The sequence below is a fragment of the Pteropus vampyrus genome, unplaced genomic scaffold, assembly GCF_000151845.1.
Source record: "Pteropus vampyrus isolate Shadow unplaced genomic scaffold, Pvam_2.0 Scaffold201, whole genome shotgun sequence".
NCBI lineage: Eukaryota > Metazoa > Chordata > Mammalia > Chiroptera > Pteropodidae > Pteropus > Pteropus vampyrus.
Genome location: NW_011888982.1, coordinates 1,231,210 through 1,238,016, shown reverse-complemented (window position 1 = coordinate 1,238,016; position 6,807 = coordinate 1,231,210). Strand labels below are relative to the sequence as shown.

Here is a 6,807-nt window from a genome sequence, read left to right as displayed (position 1 = left end):
TGGGTGTGCATGTCACAGCAAAAGGATATGGCTGGGGCCTATGGCAATATTTGGAACAAACTAAGACCCTGGTGGGTTTTTGGTCCCAACAATAGAAAGGTGCAGAGAGCCAGTACTCCCTAATAGAGAATGAATTAGCAGCTGTATGCGCAGCCTTGCAGGCCACTGAGGCAGTGACTGGCATGGCCAATGTGCAGGTACACAACGTTGGTTACGCACATGGGTACAGGGACCCCCAAACAAGGGTGGCTCAAACCCCTACCCTGACAAAATGAGTTGCCTATCTGGAACAACAAAGTACCATAGCTGCTAGCCCTCTGGCCATGAAATTACAGATGGTTTTAGGTCCGGTTGAGTTTACCAATGACTATATACCAAATGCTGTAGTGTCTTCAGATTTAGAAGTATCCCTCTACAAAGAAGAGAAGCTGTCCATACCCCTGCTCTGTTGTCCACAGATGAGTCCAGTAGAGGCCAGGATGCCAAGTGGGTAGCTATAGGGGTACAACCTGCTACCGACCATATGTGGTATGATATAGATATAGGCCGAAGCAGCCAATGGGCTAAATTACAGGCTGGATGGATGGTTATAGCCCATGAAGATGACTCATTGACTATTTGTACAACAGTTGGGTGGTGTTTAAAGGCCTAACATTGTGGTTGCCTACGTGGAAACCGCAAACCTGGCTAATGGGCCATAGGCTCTTATGGGGACAAGCCATTTGGTAAGACCTCTAGGAGATAGGGCAAGAAAAGGACATAACTGTGTATCGTGTTACAGGTCACATCCCCTTGGTAACTGCAGGAAATGATGAGGTGAATGCTCTCACATGTGCAATGGCTAGAAAAGGCTCCGGCCACTGACATGGTGCACTGGCTCCACAGATAATTGCAGCACATGGGTGCTAAAAGTACATGGACAATAAAGCAATAATGGAAACTTACCCTAAAGTGAGAAGATGTCACAGATGCCTGTGTCAAGTGCCCAATATGCAGATAGGTAAGTGCTTCCCCTCTGTAGGAAACGGGAGCATGTGTAAATAATAAAGGGAAGGATCCCATTGACCATGTGGCAGATAGATTACATAGGACTTGTCCCAAAATCTCAAGGGGCAACTTATGCCCTTATAGCAGTAGACACGCTACTGGGTTATTGCTCTCAGGGCCCTGTGCAGCTACAGAACAAAAACATACTATTCAAGCTCTCAAACATTTATGTGCCTTTAACAGTAGCCATTAGTAATGAAAAGTGACCAAGAGATTCATTTTACTGGGCATGAGGCCCAACCATGGGCCAGGCAAATGGACATTCAATGAGTATTGCACACCTCATATAATCCCCAGGCAACAGGCATGATTGAGCAGTACAATGGGCTGTTGAAACAGCATCTACGAGTAACCATCAATCCCCTGGGATTATGAAATTGGGTATCCCACTTGTGAGACATGTTGCGGGGCCTGAACGAGTGACCTTTAGCTGGAGGTCCCTCCCCAGTAGAGCTGCTATTATATAGGGCCACTGCCCCAATTTAATTATAGGTAACTACCACTGAAACTCTGTTGAAACCTGTTTGCGGACTCAATGGTAACATATTCCTACCTGCCCCTAATTGTCTGAAAAGGGGAGAAACAGTGCAATGGACTTGGTCATGGAAAATAAAGGCCCCACATTGCTGGTGGGTAAGTCTAATAGCTCCATGGGGCAAGGGACTAGAGGCAAACTTACAGGTCATTCCTTGGGTTGGCTGACTGGCCACCACAAATAACTGAGGGATACCCCACAGAAGAGACAGATGAAGAAGAACATATCATCTTAAGGGGAACCTTTCTGTTGTCACTGTGATGAGTTCTCCTATCATGAGTTCTCCTATATTGTGTCACATCGACATGGTAGGATCAGTGCTACAAGGGGAATGAATATGGTACTGACAGCCCTTCTTGCTCCTCTCAGTGGTGACAACCTTACAACAAGATAAGACACTGGGATGCATCTTGCCTGATGGAAAAGACTTACCTGGGCTTATACCGTGTCCAACGTTTCTTTACAATATTAGACCACTTTATGAGAATACCATGGTTGAGTAGGCATGGTATTATCCCTTAGCCATCTTTCTGCCTGTGGCAGGTGATGTGGTAGTGGAAATGCAAGTGAAAGCTTTGGCAAAATATAATTCTTGAGCCTTGAATTTTACTCATAAAGCCCTCAGTCTGGTAAATGATGAAATAGATCAAATTAGGAAAGTAATATTGCAAAATTGGATGGCCATAGACATCTTAACTGCCGCCCAAGGGGACACTTGCGCCATTCTCCACATTAAATGTATCTATATCCCAGACCACCTGCACAACATCTCACTAGCCAGGTCTCTCCCAGGAAATATAGAAAGTCCAGTGGCTCACTGCGGATCCTTTGCAGGAGTGGTAGGCAGGCCTAATGTCCACTTGGTACTGGGTCTTCGGAGTTTGAGCCTGCCCCCTAGTGGCATGCTGTTGTTCCCTGTATTGTTGTTGTGGCATAAGTGTACAGAGCTCTGCTCTCCTGTATTGATCACTTCCCAAGCCTCAGTAGGTAGACAGGAGGAACCCTGAAGGGACATATACATTGTATGAAAATAAACATACATATCCCAGAACAAATACAGATTGTGGTACAAAGAGCATTGTAAGAAAAATCTCGGAAATAATAAAATAAGAAATAAGTTTAGACTACCTAGAAATGCTGAGGAGAGGTTTTAAAATATATATTACCAGCAAAAAGGTGAAGAAGTAAAATTATTGGAAAAGATGAGACATGTTGAGGGGGAAAGTAATGAAGTGAAGCCAAGGAAGGATAAAAAGACTGGGAAATGGCATCCAGCTATTATTAAGAATTTAATCACTGGCTCTCAGTGACAATTTACTTAGCTCTCACAATGCCGTTAAAAGTTGTATCTCTTCTAGCCTTCCAAGGAAGCACAAGGGTTGTTATTGTCTAAGGTCACAAAGTGTCAAAGTGAGAACCAAAATTATTTTCAAATAAATGAAGTGAATTGCTGACATGTTTTTATTTTTATTTTACTTTATTTTATTAAGCCTACAGCACCTGGTATTCCTAAGTGCTCTCCCATTCAAGAATTAACCAGGCCCAACCCTGCTTAGCTTCCAAGATCAGACAAGATCGAGCATGTTCAGGATGGCATGGCTATAGACAGTTTTTAACAGGATAATGGTAGAATTATTTTCAAAGAGAATAAATGTAATTAGGATAAAATGGTGGGTTTGGTAATAAATTTTCAACTAGAATTAAGAAGATATTATTTAAAACTAAGCACCTGTGTTGAAACTGTAATAACTACTTGCATTCTAAATAACTTGAGTTAAGAAACTTTGTTTTGTTTTGTTTTATTTTGTTTTGTTTCTAATAATTCTCCAAAGATTTGATGAGTCATTTTGGAGACAACGATTTTCACATTCTTGGAGATGTTGAGCAATGGCAAAAAAAGATAAATTATACTAAACATATTCCAGCATCGAATGGGTTTCAATATCCTGAATCTCTTACGGTGCTGTAGTCAAGTGATTTTCAAACATGAGCATGTATCAAAATCATCTGTATTGTTGGTCATTCTATCTGAATGACACGTACAATACACACTGCTGTGTCAACCATTTTCTGAATCGTGTTATCCATGGCTGACAATTTGCATTTCAAAATTCCTCGATGATGTTATGCTCCTGGACAAGAGACAGAATTTAAGAAGCTCTGCTCTATCATGTAACTCTCAGTTTGGCAGGGTTAACAGTAATGAAACATGAACTTTGTCTTTAAAGAGTTAAAAATACAAGTTAGCATATACTATTAAATAAAATAACAATGTCTGCAGTGAAAAACCTTCAATAAAAATGGTGCTGTGTGTACATTATTTTATTTGTACTTCATACATGAAGTCTAGATGAGAACTTGGAATTTTTAGATGGTTACTAGCAGAATATTCTTAAAAGCTTTCATACATTACTGGGTTTAATCAAAGGCAATGAAGGTATCTGAAAACAGGAAACTCGGGGGGAAAGTTTGAAACTAAAGACTTACTCTCAATTATAGGTTTTTAAATCTTGTTATTTAGACAGGCAATTTCATTGCCAACAGTTGAAACACCTCAATTCTAAGTATGTTGGTGACAAAAGGAGACTGGTGACAGTTTTCAATATTTTGGCCCTTATACATTGTAAACAAACCTGTAAGATTAAAGTATCTTAAAAGTTTACTAAGCCAGTGATATTTCCAAAGGTCAACCTGTCTCTTGAAATCTCATTTTAGATAATAGTAAATATTGTGTTATGTTCATAGTTCATTTAAATCAGCCATCAAAAGAAGGTATAATCTAGATATGAAGGGACTGCATGTCCAGGGGTAGTAAGAATCTGGGGTTAGTGATTGTAGATTCAATATTGAGTTTGCATAGTACCTAAGATGAAACTCTGAAATTCTTTATTCTATAATCATTTTGTTTTGATCATGTCGGAAAGATTAACCCTTGGAATATTCAGAAGCACACTGTTTTTTGAATGACATTTTATTTTATCCAACTCCATGTTGTCATGGTAACAGGGCAAGCCCATGTCACTGGAGAGAAATGAAAAGACAGTCTGAGGTTATAAGATTTTATGATGTTTGACATCTTGAAGAGAGAGAAGAGATGCATGGATGCACTGATCTTATTAGTACAGGACTAGGGTCACCCTCATACCAGTTAAATTCCACAAATATAATTCTAATAATAAGATTTGGATTCACTAGAGAATTGTTTAGAGATTTGTTCCTTTTAATAAAAAAACAGCAATGTCTTTGATTTTCTCTCTTATTATTGAATGAAAAATCTGAACATATCATATTTATGAAATATATGATGCATTAGTAAAATAGATATGTATCATAAGCTATCCTTAACCATCTGGGGGCAAAACTCCTGCCAATTGGAACACAAGACTCTCCAGAAAGGATCTTTATCTTTTATTTATTGGACCCCTTCCTCAAGGCCTAGGACAACACTATGTAGTACATATTTTCTCACTAAAATTTTGTTGAACTGAGTTATTAAATATATTAATTATACCTTGTAAAATTTTAGTAATGAAAAAATGGCTTGTTAAAATAATTTAATTAATTTATATTTATAAATATTATAATATTTAAAAAAGTAAATTATATGAACCATTGGTTTGTCAATCCAGCCATATAAATTCTGATGTAAATATTTCAATTCTATGTAGAATTGTCTTTGCTTTGATCTGCATAATTGAGTTTAGCTCACATTTTTTAAATTATGTGAGTCTAATCTGAAAATGTCTTATTTTTTTCTGAAGTTTGATATTATTAAGTTTCCTAATTTGAGCACATCGAGATTAATTTATACATATATTCAACTACCTGCCAAATTGTTGAATCCACTAGCAAGCAGCATGCATTGCATGGGATAAAATGATCAGTTTGGGAACACGTCATTTAAATTGAAGTATTCTTTTTAAAAATCAATATGTTTTTAAAGGTTGACTTGTATAATTATTGTTATATAATTATAAAAGCTAGAAATCACATTCAATTAAATTTTAATGCTATACATTCTTAAATATTGATTGTGGAGTCAGTTTAATTTAAAAATAGAAATTTCTCTGGGAAAATCAGAAATATAGTCTCATATTTTTTTCTTACTTGTAAAAGTTCATTTAGTTTTGTAAATTCTATAATAGCTTAAACAATATAAATTCCATACAGATTTGAGTGTGTGTATGTGTGTCTGTGTATACAAATTGATAGGATTGGAAATGTTCCACATTTTTATTACAGGATTTTAACAAAAATTTTGACAAAAATATATTTGGAAATCTTGATCACATATATATACAGTCTTAATCAGCACAATAGGAATTCATCATTCATTCATTCTCTTTCTCGATTTTATCCATTGCAGTTGATATAATTAAGTGTGCTCTGCTTAGCTCCTAAACATCCCAAAGGCTCTCTGGGATTATTTTAAACTTGAAGTTAAACTATGGTGGACTTATAAAAGCCCTTATTTTCCAGCTAGTTTTAAAGATCAAGTTTTATTGCCTTGCTAACATGAGTGAGTCACATCAGACATAGCATTGATAAATGTACCACTGTGGAGAAAAGACAATACAGTAAGTTCAGATTATAAAATGTTCGGAACTTAAAATATTTAAAATAAGAGATTAACTTTTTTATAAAGATATACCTAAAAACAACATCCAGATTTGTAAAAAGGATGACATTAGCAATATAGAATATTATTATCCAAAAGTAGACCTTGGACACCACAATTTAGTGATGATAATTGTAAATAAAGAAATTTCGAAAAGTCCTCATCTATGTGGTAGACCAGCACTTTCTAGTAGAACTTTCTGTGATGCTGGAATTCTACACGTGCACTGATTTATATGGCAGTTCCTAGCAATACCTTAAATACAGCCCATATAATTTAGGACTGGATTTTATATTTTATTTAATTTTAGTTAATTTAACTTTAAATTAAATAGCCACATATGGCTAGTGTCTGCTATATTGGACGGTGCAAGTCAGAACAGAAAATGAGCTTTAAAAAAAGCTGGCTTAATCTATAAGGTATTTATTAGTGTCTACATTAGCATATGGTGAGATAGGCAGTTTCCTACTGGGTAGCATGGAGTAGGGGTAATTTCATCATGGCAATCATATGAAAAAATATTCATGCAGAAGATTAACTTTTGCCAGTTATCAGGAGAACCCAAATCACTCTTATTAACCAAAGTTGGTCTTATCTATGCCTTAAA

At 36.7% G+C, this 6,807-nt stretch overlaps 1 pseudogene; it reads right to left on the bottom strand.

Annotated features, from left to right (window-relative positions):
* Positions 1–3,070: 3,070 nt before the first annotated feature.
* On the bottom strand, positions 3,071–3,189 carry LOC111746785 (annotated as a pseudogene).
* Positions 3,190–6,807: the final 3,618 nt, after the last annotated feature.